This window comes from Scleropages formosus, chromosome 11 (genome assembly GCF_900964775.1).
Source record: "Scleropages formosus chromosome 11, fSclFor1.1, whole genome shotgun sequence".
NCBI lineage: Eukaryota > Metazoa > Chordata > Actinopteri > Osteoglossiformes > Osteoglossidae > Scleropages > Scleropages formosus.
Genome location: NC_041816.1, coordinates 16151060 through 16164614, shown reverse-complemented (window position 1 = coordinate 16164614; position 13555 = coordinate 16151060). Strand labels below are relative to the sequence as shown.

The 13555-nt window shown below is 40.9% G+C and overlaps 1 protein-coding gene across 2 annotated transcripts in view; it reads right to left on the bottom strand.

The window, feature by feature from the left end:
• otud7a (OTU deubiquitinase 7A) overlaps window positions 1-13176 on the bottom strand; it is a 71859-nt gene extending 58683 nt beyond the window's left edge. The window contains exon 1 of one of the 2 annotated variants that reach the window (XM_018763943.1): window positions 12854-13176. The gene's annotated coding sequence lies outside the window, so the exon portion shown is untranslated. Of the gene's footprint in view, window positions 1-3037; window positions 3058-12853 lie in introns of those variants that run through there. The other variant, XM_018763944.1, reaches the window with a different exon arrangement.
• Window positions 13177-13555: the final 379 nt, after the last annotated feature.

The following is a 13555-nucleotide window of genomic DNA, read 5'->3' as shown; positions in this document are numbered from 1 at the left end:
TACTGAATATAGGCCTCAGTGCCACATTTGACAAACGGTGTGCAGTTTTTCTTCACACAGAAGGCAAGCCACATGATGAAGGCAAATATTTAAACTGTCACATTTATTTGCAAAATGTCAAAATGATCGGCAAAAGCAAATATGGAATGCGTACAAATGTAATATGGGGCAGGAAAATGGATCTACAAATAAACTGGCAACGACCTCCAGACGTTTTCTCTGTCCTTTACAATACATGTAAAAACACATATTTCTAGCCTTTATTATATCTCCAATGAAGCAAAATTTTTACATGTCTTTTCTTTCAAAAGAAAAAATGGAAAACATTTCAACAAAGCTATAGACATTTTTTCTTAAAGGGTTTCCGCTTTAGTTAACTGTTGAAAGAATATTAAAGAGGATTCAGGCTTCTTTTGATTTATGTAATCTGTTAAACTAATACAATTACATGTTATGGGCTTAAATTCACTGACACTTCATTGAATGTATTTTCTTACTGAAAGAGAGATGGACCAACAGCATAAAACAAAGGAAAGGCAAAGTAATTCTGCAAGAACTGAGCTTTATCCAGGACGTAATCCACCGAGACAATATTAATGCATGTGAGATTTAAGGTGATGCAAAAACAGAATACTTATGCAGATGTGGTGAAGCAACACTACATACAAATTAAGTCCAGCCCCTAACGTGTAGAGCCACAGAAGCAAACGATAAAGGACCCCCATCCCAGTGACGCCATCCCAATAGTAATACAGCGTGATCTTCCAAAGCATATTTCCTGGGAAAGGAACAGGACACACATCTGTCCACCCTGCCAGCTGTTTGCTTCCCATTCTGCTCCTAGTGACTCACAAAGACCTAAAGCAAATTTGCAGGTATTCATGAAATATTTTGAGTACTAGTCTTCGTTTGAAGAATGAAAAAAATACAGCTATGGAGAACATAGAACGGGTCCTTTGGAGATGAAACAGGAAACCATCAAACAAGAGGTGAAGCATCCTTCTAATGAGGGACCATGATCACATGAAATTACCCATTGAGGAAGACGCATTATAACATTAATAATTGCATATTAACTGCATATTGACATGTCTGTAAAACAAAAGTCTCCCCGCTATAATTGAGAGGGGTTACCCTCTTTTTCAGTGCACTGTTATGGCTCATCTTTGTCTCTGTATAATTAATTGTCTGTGGCATAATGTGTCTAGAGAAAGAGCCCTAATTTCCCTTTTCCTTCCGAACGCTGAGATGCGTTTCGGGTGCCATCACGGGCTCTGTGAACCTCAGCGAATGCATGCTTGCCCTTTCATGGGGCATTCCCAAAGAAACGATGCTTCATATGGCACTCTCCTACACTGGTACCTCTAGAAAACCTCGTCGGCCTCCCAGATGAATCCCTCACATCAGTAAGGACACTTTCACTTCCAGTCTTCTTGAATATCTGTTTTAAGTGGAGTCACATGTATTTCATCTGTAAACTTTTCAGGAGTTGTCCTTTTCTTTTCTCTTCCCTATTAACACTAACAGTTTACTTCAGATAAGGTTTGATAAATCTACAATTATTTACCAATTTATACAGCAGAGTTTGGTTACTGTATCAATTCAGGGTACTTTATCTTGATCAAGGGTACTATAGCAGAGGTGAAAAAAATATGTATTTTTCAATATCATGATTTCCTGTAATAAAAAAAATTCAGGACCTATCATAAATATCCTATGTTAGCCAAGCACAATAGCAATATAAATTATAATGTATCGGTATCAAAAAATGTATATGAATATATTCCTTATTTTCCTGTAATTTATTATTTATGCTTCTAAAAAAGTGAATACAGTATAGTTAACTGAATTATGGCCAATTACATTGGCTCCTGGTGTTATGAAAGTTTGAGTTGCCTTTAAAAATCAATAAATTGTATTTTCTATATTTATCTGTTTTCTAAAATTTCTGTCAATTTCTGGGGCAAATATGACCTGTGTTTCTGTGTCTAGCCATTAAAACATAATAAAATTTGCCAAAACAGTACAGGAGTGTGGAATCGGACTCAGATTCAGCTCTTTTCCAAAGTATTTATAGCTTGTATCCATTTTTCCAAACTACTGGTATTCAGTAACAAGATTGTGAATGTTGCACATTTATGCTAGGAATTGCTCTACAGTCTGCATTAAATAGTAGTTTGTGGAACCAGTTACCATTGGTTTCAGAATTGACAGATTTATTGCTTATTAACTACCTCATCTTCACTTCAGTTTAAAAGGAAGACCCAGCACTGCACTACTTTTTGTACCTCTGATAGAATAAAGCTTTATTTATGTTAATTAAAGTATTATTTATGCATATAACAGTGCTTTGCATGGACTTTTATATAAATATATACAAACATACAGTATATCTACACAGATTTTATATATGCATATATTGTACTTTATATATAATTATACAGGAACAATTAAGGGTGAGAACTTGATCGAGATTCTAAAGTCAGAGGGATTTGAAGATCTTCTAATGTTTCCAACCACTATACTAAGCAGTGCCCCACATATGACTACAACACTGATGTCAATACACTATCGGAGAAACTGGTAATGCCGTTTTGAAGTACTGAAGATGTATTATCACACATTGTTACATACTGTTTTTGACAAAATAATTTTAAAACTAAGAAAAAATAACAATATATTCTACAATAAAGTTCACATCCATGGATTTCACAGTTAGGGGTCCACTTCTGTCCCTTACACATGTATACATACGCAAGTTCGGAAGAGAAACCATAGGAGCACTTTGCATTTGACCATATAAAAAAGGCCACAAATGTGAGAAACTAAGAAATTATTTGAAATAGTACACTATCGTACGGCAGCAACTTGCAGGAAAAGGTTAAAGAGGAATCGTCTTTCCACATCATTCAAAGAGAGACATGACTGTGAGAATCTGCGTGAGAAATTAAAAATTGGCAGCTCCAGATGTTGCGCACATTGAGTTACCACTGATGATGTAACCTGCAGTCCACGTTAGGGCACGTTTTTTCCTCACCTCCAATGCAGAAACTGTGTGACTTTGATGAATGGGAGTTGCTGGCGCTTGCCCCTCTGAGGAGGGAATCCACCTATAAATCAGGCCACAATAACAATGTACAACAGAAAACCTGCAGTTGTGCAGTACACCCTATCCAGCACGCTATATTTTGCAAAACTAGGATCAAGGAAAAGGAGTTGGACAAAGCAAGCATGTACAAATTATGAAGTAAAATTCAGCAATGGCTCATGTACAGTAATTCTGACCTCCAACCTCACAGAATTTCCAGAACTCAAAATTGAGTTGACAAAATTGAGTTGATCTTGTTACATTTCCATTTTTCAGTCTGGGAAACATCCTCTATCCTGTCCTCCTGTATGCTTACCAGGTTGAAACCGGAAGACAGGGAGGTACACGGCCGGAGATTCACGTGGCATTTCGGACTGTTGAGTTCCACACGCTCATTGCCTGGCTTTGCACAAAGAAAATCTGCTGGACTTCAGCAGAACCTCCATGGGCCAGGCCACAAAGCATGACATTTTCCTGAGGCTGAGCCAGACAATGGCTTGTGCTCAGTGGAGCTTGAGCCCTTCATCCTAGGTCCATTTGTCAACCGAGAAATATCAGAATAAAGCGCTCTCATCCTTCACACTGTCTGTGCTGCCCAGTTCAAACAATTGTCTCTGATTCAAGATATAACACTATCCACTGACAGTGCAATGAGAGGAAAATGGACACCTTTCTCCATTATTCTCCTTCTAACTTGTCATATTTCAATACGTTATGTATATTACCGAATGCTCAGAACTGTACATGATATTAATTTTTTTTTTTCAACATTTCAATAATTTCTTAATAGTGTAGAGAGGGTGTGGTGGTGCAGTGGCGCAGCAGGTTTGACCGGGTCCTGCTCTCCAGTAGGTCTAGGGTTTGAGTCCCACTTGGGGTACCTTTTGATGGACTGGCGTTCCATCCTGGGTGTGTCCCCTCTCCCTCCAGCCTTGCACCCTATGTTGCCGGGTTAGGCTCCAGTTCACCGTGACCCTGCTTGGGACAAGTGGTTTCAGACTGTGTGTGTGTGTGTGTGTGTGTGTGTGTGTGTGTTAATAGTCTGGATCAGTGGCCCTACTCAACAGCCATTCTAGTCACTGCTATCATCCAGCAAAGGGCACAAGGTACTGTAATAGTGAAGAACATGGACTTGTAACCTGAAATAATTCATTATAAATAGAAGGAAATGTCAGTCACTTGGAATAAAAAAAAGTGTTATCGGAGCACAGGTATAACATTCTCATCTCACTTCCTACAACCCCATGCACTAAGAAAGTAGTCAAAAAATGTAACATCTGTGTGTATATAAAACTGAAAATCAACCATTTGCTCAGATTTACTAACTTACTTTGAGATTACATTACTAAGAGGAACCGCAAAATAGGTTCTGGAGAGACTCATGTGGACATGTTGTCTGCCCATAATTCTAACAGTAGTTTCAAGGAAATCCAAGTAGTTCTGTATTTTGAAAGAACAAGAAAAACAGGGTCGAAATAAAAAAAAAAATCTCACTGGACTGACTTACAACTGGAAGGCTGCAGGGAGCATTAAACATAAAAGTTCTTCTGTCTGATGACCATGACCATATACAACATTTTAAGCCACTGGACATATTTAACTCCTTTATGATTATAAATCAGAATACCCTAATCACATCACTTTAATGGCTGTTCATATAATAATGGCCAAGCAAATTTTAAAACCTAGAAACATAATTACATCTAAAACATCCATCCACTCATTCATCCCTCCTTCATCCCTCCATCAATAACCATTTGTCTAGAGCAGGGTTTCAGTGGTCCAGAGCCCATCCCAGTAGTAGTGGCTGTGAGGCAGAGAACACCTTAGACATCCCTGAATAGCAGGGCAACCAAACACACACACACACACACACACACACACACACAAAGGCCATTTTAGAGTAACCAATTAACCTAAAATTTTGGATGGTGGGAGGAAACCAGATCACCGACAAGAACATCTAAAATATAATTTTAAAAAAATTAAGCTGTACCTACAAATCTTGCTACATTGGAGTCTACAGAATTAACAAAAGCCTTCATTCTGTATTTTATTGCTCTAGAATTCACTTTGGCACATTCTCATTATACTTTAACTGCACACTTTCATCAGCAATGTGTACTTCAATGACTGACATTTGTGCAGGTGCATCTAGAAAATTCTGAGAGTGCTGATTCAGAAACACCACTGTCACACTCCCTTATCATGAAGTTCTGGACTGAATTTAACCTTTTAATTAAGTTTCCCTCAAGATTTGCTCTCCTGGGTATAACAGTTGCTGCAGCTACAGAGCTGCCAGTCTACAAAGCAAAATCTTTGTTGCCTGTTGTTTGCTTATTGTGAACACAAGACTTCATTATAGTAACACGAGTACAATGTTTTTTCCAAATACAAGGTAATTAGCAGAACACAAATTATAGTGGTCACAAAAGGATTGTGACTAATTTAGAGTTAGATGCAAAAAACAAACTCCAAATCTGACAGGCTATTGGGAAACATTCTTAAAACATGGTACATTTCCACATTTGTTGTATAGGGAACATCCATCATTCATTCAATATAATCTTGGTTATTTTGCATTAAATGTACCATAATTTCTGGGAAGTTTTTTTCTCATGAAAATCACCTACATGCTGAATCTCACTGGACTACAATTTAAGTGGGTCAGTAAAAATTACTGATCTCAATTAAAAAAAAAAAAAAGAAAAAAAAAACTCAGAGCTCCTGGTAGCTGAATTCCCTGCAAATAGAACTAAGCACTGCATCTGTACCCAAGGGTAACGGTAACGCGTCTCTGTTAAAACGACGCAGGGATGGACCTAGGGAACCGTGTCCTAGTGGAGGCAATCTCTGTCCTGGACAGGACTGCAAGAATAAGGTACAACATGACCTGCAGACCTACAGAATGCGCTCCGGGTGTGACGGTTCTCAGATCAGAATGGATAACAGTAATTAAACGTATATGAAAGTCAACATGACTACAGCACAACGACAGGTTTAAAGCAGAACTAAATCCAGGCCTGAAGGAAATTTAATTTTGTATTACACACCATTGATGAACCAGATTTCCCCCATAAATGAATCACAAATTATTTCCCGGCTAATTTGCTTTCCTTTTCTGTCCCGGGAAATCATGAATTAACACAATTAAAAACTAATCTTATCCATGTTGTGCTACTGTAAAATAGCTCTATCAATAATGATAGTTACTCCATAGCTACGCCACTCCAATAGTTAATCCATTTTTAGTATATATATGAGGAATGCCTAACAAGTCATCAGTCACAGGAATCTAGAAGAACCCTTCTGGGAAGCGCAGGGCAATGTCACACGTCACCAGCGGCCCCGTTCCCAGACCCAGCGGGAGGTGCGATATGCCAGCAAATACAATTAGGAGGTGGCTGTCCACACTGGGACCGCACCGCAGCAAGGGCACGAGCTCTTCGCCCAGCTGCTGTCAGAGCAGACGGCCCCTGCAGCCGCCTGGCGACGCCCCGGACGTGAGCGCCGGTGCCTCCGGGCCGCGCTGCCCCTTCGCATCGCATCACAGGGACAGGGAGCGTGAGGAAAGGCCGGCACCACCCACAGAGCCTTCTCCCTTCAGCTGTGGCCTCCTGCAGACATACAGCTGGCCAGGCAGAATGGGACTGCCTCTCCTGCTGGAGACTGGCTACAGAATGACTCAGGGCACTGTGCGTGACTTCACAACTTTAAGTTCTGGAATATCAGTGTTTCTTTTTTTCCAAGAAAAATCTCCTAACCTCCTTCACAAGCAAGCAAGAGGGGAGGAAAAAAAAAAAAAATCAAATACACTCCAGGGTACGTTGTAAATATCATTCTTATATCAGTTAGTCTGCAAAGAATAAAAGTATAGTTTCTGTACTCAACATTATGGTAAAAACACTAGAGGTGCACTCATTCAGTCTCAAAGAATCGTGGAACTGTAGAGTATACGGTGAGTATATTTGTATTATACTACAGTAATACGGAAGAGTTTGCTAGAGTAACCTTAAGTGTACAGAAAAAAGTTTTAAAATGTTTTAAAATGATGTACCACTTTCCAGAGTCAAATTCTGTTATGCATATATCCTAGCAAGACAGAAAAACTGTAAAAAAAAAAAAAAAACCCACAAATTAGTATTTGTACTACTTGTCGTACTCTGTAACAACAAATTTATGCAAGTTTTCTATGCATTAAATGTTCAGATTTCATCCCACTTATGCAAATTAGTTAACTAATTATTGTAAAGAATTATGGAATACTAATAAACTTTAAATGACGGAACACATATGAATATGTCTCTGTATGAAATATTTTATTTTTGCTACTATTTCGACAAGTTGTGTCTAACAACCACTGGTTCACTTTTACATTTACCAGCAGATACATAATAATAAACAATTACGTTAAGCTAGTAATGTTAGTCCAGTTGACAACATTAACCCAGCAATGTTTCTAAGAAGCAGGGACTCTATATCGTCCTGGTTCATACCCCAGCAGAATAAACATCTCTCACGGAGCGGCAAGGACACCCGCGCTCTGTTACTAGGTCAGGGCAGGTATTACTACCGTTGCTCTGCAAACTGGGGTATACATCAGGGAAGCACTGCCTGCTTGCACCTAAAACACTCCTGGGCTAACAAATCATCCCTTAAAGGAATGGATAACCATTAAAACTGTGGGCACAGCAAGAAACAAGAGAGGAACAAATCATTCAAGACACTAAAGCAACTACAAGACGGCACAGGCCACACTCGTCACCCACACCACTAGATAATGACCAAAACATCGCCCTCATTCTGTTCACGTTTATTGGTTTCCCAAGAAGAGGGACTTTCCTGAAATGTCATTATTTGACTGTGACAGGTGAAATATGATCATGTCCCAGTAACTGATGTCTGACTCAGCACATTATGAAGCAAGACCTTTAGGTCTTCCAGCCAACATGATTCACTGGAGTAATTTCTCTCATAAGCTACATTTACAGGCTCGCATTTAAGCGGTCTGTCTACTGCAGCAGCCTGCGTGTGGAAGACACATCAAAAACATACTATACTATACTCTAAATGAGGCCTTGAATGTCTTGGTGGAAATGTTGCAGAGAAACGGTGAGCATCTAAAGCAGGTTTCGGTAGTATTATAGCTACACATACAGTACATTCTGCCCTTAATGTATTCCACAGGTGAAAAAAAAAAGACATTTTAAAATGTCTTAAAGAAAGTACTGATGAATTTGAACATTTTATTTAGTTGCAAAATTCCAACCTGAATGCAATAATACAGCTGGTAGTGTACTGGTTGGTGCTGCTGCCTTTAGACCTAAGGGTCACAGGTTTGATCCCTGCCTCTAGCTATAGTACCCTTGAGCAAGGTACTTGCCCTAAAATTACTCCAGTAAAAATTACCCAGCTGTATAAATGGGTAAATAATTATAAGCTGATGATAATTGTAACCTTAACATTGTAAGTTGCTTTGGAGAAAAGCATCAGCTAAATGAGTAAATGGAGTGAAAATCACATTTAAGGGACAGGGACATAAAATGTAATGAATACAAAATATCCTTGTCACCCTCTCTTCATGGATATGTTGCAGAAATTCCATCCCATTGTGAATGTACGGTTTTACATCATGAATTTTTTCTTATGTTAATTTCCACCGCTTTTGTTTGTATTTACCATGAAATCTTTGAGCAGTAAGTTTTTCTTTTAGATGACTTTTTATTTTTCCATGACCTTATGCCCTTTGTAAATACAATCAATGGAGGAAAAATGAATGCTGGTACACTTGGCCTCTCAGCCATTCTTCATGTATGTCTGAAGTCCCCCCAGCCCGGCTGCCCTGACCTTGGGCTGAGCAGAGCTTCCGCAGACAGCACGCTTGACACTGCCTTTCTACCTGTGGTGATTGCAGACAAATACAGATCCATCTGAAGAGTGCAGCAGTCTTCAGGGTAAATTGAACAATGATTGCTTCGGGCCACTTGACTCATTCCATCCATTTTCCAAATTGAAGTCTGAGCAAAAATTGAGATTATACTGTACTAAAAGTAAAGGTCCTATTTCAAAGACATGGCTGTGATTTTTTTTTTTTTAAGTAAACTTGTATTGATATTTTCTGTTGACAAATGAACGAATATGACTAAGCCATATCAGCAAACTGATTTACATAATCTGACAAACTATAAACACAAATGCTTTTATCTTGAACACTCTTTTTCGTAGCTTTTGTATAACCTTTTTGCAACAGGATCTATGGTGAAAAAACTGACAATGTTAAAATGTATGTTAAAAAACTGACAATGACATTTTGGATTTTAGAGAAAGAAACTAATAAATCCTAGATGAGAATGGAAAATTCAAATTAGCCTGAGCTATTTGCAGCTCAGAAAATAATATTAAAGTAGGGAGTGATTAATGATGAGTGAATTATTTCTTAATATTTTGAAAAATTCAAATTTATTCCGCTGAGACCTGAGGACTTGTTAAGGGATACCTCCCCATATGCATTATAATAATGCATAATAATAAGTATACAAACAACTCACCACAGCCAGTGTGCATGTGACATACAGGGGATGTACGGACACAGTGCCCTTCATCGATATATGTACTGTATAGGTATTCAGATGTTACTAGATACCCCTAAAAGAAACGACTCCATGGAACACAAAACACTGTAATGCAGTAGTCTTTGCCTCTTTTAGTGTTTCAATGGTTACTGAACCTCAGCCAACAGAACCCTCTTGGTTTAAAAACAATAACAACTTTGCAGTAGGTCTTTCTGGAAAAAATAGGACAAAATTCACAGTGGTAGCTGATCAGAAGCCAAGCACTGTCCTTGGTTGCTTGTGTCCACAAGACCCCAGTGGCAGCTCCAGAGTGTTTGCACTGAGCTGCCAAGCCCTTATTGTTCTGTCGGCCTTTGACTCTGGCAATATTTTTTTTAGACAACACCCAGATGTTGAATTCATATAACTCAGCAGAGCCCAGCTGTAAAGGTTTGACAGCACTTCTCAAACAAAGCTCTCCTACATATTTGTATTAACATTTGTTCTGTAAAAGTGTCTTAAAATGAACATATTACGTTTTATAATTTTGAGGATTTTATCTTTGTAAAGTGTAAAATAAAGCAATTGTACTGTTTCCCACCCATCCACAGTGTCAGTTCAGGACTCCTAAGCATTATACAAACGGTCATAATCAGGAAGGTATTGTTTTTCCTTCCACCCAAAAGGTGGCTTCCTAAAAAAAGCACAACATTGGAGACACGTGGGTTGACAAGAGCAGCTGTCAAACATTTTGCAAATTCAAACTGCTTTTTTAAATCAACCTTTTTACAGTTTTATAAGGGTTCTAGCTATTTATTTTCCTTAAGATCCAAAATCAGATATTTCCTGACATTCCAATATGCCTGCAGCAACATTTACAGACTAGGCATTTTGGACCACTGACAGTTAAAGGTTTCACTTAGGCCTAGAATACACTGTGAAGAGTCCGTGCATAACATAAGGTCTTAAAGAAGGGCTGTGAAGGCTGGCACCAGGTACTGCACATCCCCCAAAAGCCAGGCAAATTAGCCACCATAAAAACAGTGGGTTATAACTGACATGCTAATAAGCCAACGGCAAGTGACAGACACGGCGTTCTCACTCACACTCCCAGACACACTCACAGAAATGCTTCACTGATCATCACATATCATGATCACATGACTTGCCCCGGGACGGTCCATTTCTATAAGAGGAAGACAAGCTCAATGCACGCGGAGGACAGCAGAACCACAAAGTCCCACGTATTAAGTATCACAATGAGGTGGAAATATAAAGAAGAGAAAGCCACAGTTATTGATTTTCTTATATTTCACTACATTCTCTGCCATGCGGCCGACCTCGACGTCACAACTCTATTCGGACGATTGCTGGACCTTTAGATCAAATAAACGTTTCTGATGTTGACACAAAACTGACTAAAGTCCTCCTGTCCTTCAAAATTAAGAATGTACAGTTCTGTATAAAATTCCACAAATGCAAAGGAGGCCTACGGGCCTGTTCACAGCTGTGTCGAAGGGGATACTGTATTGTATATGAAGAGTATTGCAAGGTGGTGAGACATTTGACAGTTCAGTGTGCCACTTCTGCTTTGTAATAATTACACAAACATACATTCTGGAAAGAGCTTCATCCGGAGAACAGAAGGATCAACGTCTACAAGGGCCATCCCGCAAAGGAACAAAGGTAATTAACTTTGAGAGAAATTATTCTAGAAACGAGGAGAGGAAAATGCAAATGCATAAATATGTTTCACTCTGGTATTTGGGAAACAAGTTTAATTTCTCAAAAGCATCCCCATGCAACACTAATTTCACACACTGTGTGAATCTACTCCTTTTCTTCTCCGTAGGACTGAATGCTTCAGATGAAGGTCTCACACCATACTTTTGTGCTCCATCACAAACTCGCTCACACTCAGTTCATTCTGCTCAACACAAGTGGTAAGATGTGACCCGTTCGAACATTTTTACATTCAGGAAATCATGTGCGCCAATGCGCACTACAACAATTATGCCATTCTTGTACAACAAAGAGCTACAAATAGCTATTCTGCATAAACAAAACACAATGAATGGAGGTGTACTACAGCTGTTCTTCACATTGACATGTAAACCAATAAAAAAAAAAAAAGAAAACCTAAGTATCAAGGCTAAGGCTCAAGTAATCATGGCCTATTTGACACATGGTAACCTGCCCACGTGATACAGGATTTAACTATAAAACTACAAAACGTAGAATGAATGAATAGTAATTATTGTAGCAGGCCGTTTCCTCTTCATATTTCACCTATAAGAGTGACTATGTGTTAGCAGACATATATACGATCGTGTCTGGAAACACTGAATGGGAAGAAGCCGTATATAGTATTTGTGTATATTATTGTGTATCATGCGTTTCCAAGAGAAATTTGGTCCAAAAAAGGCGACGCGCTGGACTGGAATCGGTGTTGCGCCGAACGACGGAGGCAACGCGCCGACACAGACACCCACGGGAGACGCTTCTATCCGCGTTTCATAAAGCAGCAAACAGGTCGCGTTAACCCCGTAACGCCGGCGCGAGGAAAACAGGAAACAGCGCCGGGCCGGCGCACGCGGCGCCGCGAGCTCTCGCTCCTTCGCCGTCGAGCGCGCGCGCGAGCGCGCGCACGGTCGTCGCGCGGCGCATCCTCCTCGGCCGCGACGTCAGGTGACAAAAACAGCACACCTTGGCCACCTGCCTTGTGTCTACGGTACGGGCTCGGAAAAAAAAAAAAAAAAAAAAAAAAAGAAGAGCGCTCCTCAAAGGCACGTACACACCCCCACCCACGGCTGCAACACACAGCGCGAGCGCTTCGACGTGCACCCGGTCGGGACGGGAGATATACGCCTCCCACTGCTCGCGTTTCCCTGCTTAGATGCCTATCTATCTCACTGCACCAAGGCTTGGTCCAAGCTGCCTACACATTTCTTATTAAAGGAACAGAAAACACCTGATCAGCCCATCCACATTATATTATACATACAGCTTAGCTTCACATGCTTTACCACGAACACTACTAACGTACGAGGTGCAAGTTACCGCGGTCACGTACAACGTGTCCATGAATAGAAGCAGGTGCACCTGCTCCGGCTCTGTGACTGCAGTGATTAAAACAGCTGGCTCCGTTGAATATTTCATATTTGCCCAACTGCCGTGACATAAAAAAGAGAGACCGGCGTCTAAGACTTCTTACCGCCGTGTGCTCAGTCATCACTCCCCATTGTTAAATCTCCCCGCCGGCTTTCCTATGGATGCCTTCCGTCGCCCCCTATAATAAACACGTCTGCCTCCGCTCCGCTCTCATCCTCTTCTTGTCATTCTCCGCTGCACCAGAAGCACAAAGTCACTCCTCCCCGTGTCGCTTCCACATCATGACGTCAGGGATGAGCAGCATCCACCCTCCTCCATCCCGCCTCAGCATCCAGCCTCCGCGGCCGCACCATTGGCGAGCTGCTCACCTGGCGCCGGGCGCTCGGAGCGACGGCGGCTCCTCAGTTCGACCGTCACGGCGTCAGTTAAATCCGGGGAGGTGGGCTTCGCTTTGCGAGGCAGCCGGAATCGTGAAAATGGCGCACGGCGCGGGCGCCGCTGCAGAAGTTGCGCGTTTGCGCCGATGGATGGCGCTTGGTGTCCTTCTCGAGAGGAGCGTTGCATACCGTTACATGGTCCCGCTCGCGGCGCGGACGGGAAGGGAAAAAGCGCGAGTTGGAGCGAAACGACGAGCGGCGGGGCATCCTACTTATACATACAGCGGGCAGCATCTTTATTCTCGGCGTGTGATCGTTTTAGCGCGTTGGGCTGCACTTGCTTGCGTGTTGTGTTCTGATGCGCTGAGCTCACGCGGTGCTGCTGAAACTTTCTCTCCCAGACCAGAGTAATGGGGGCAAAGTTGGTT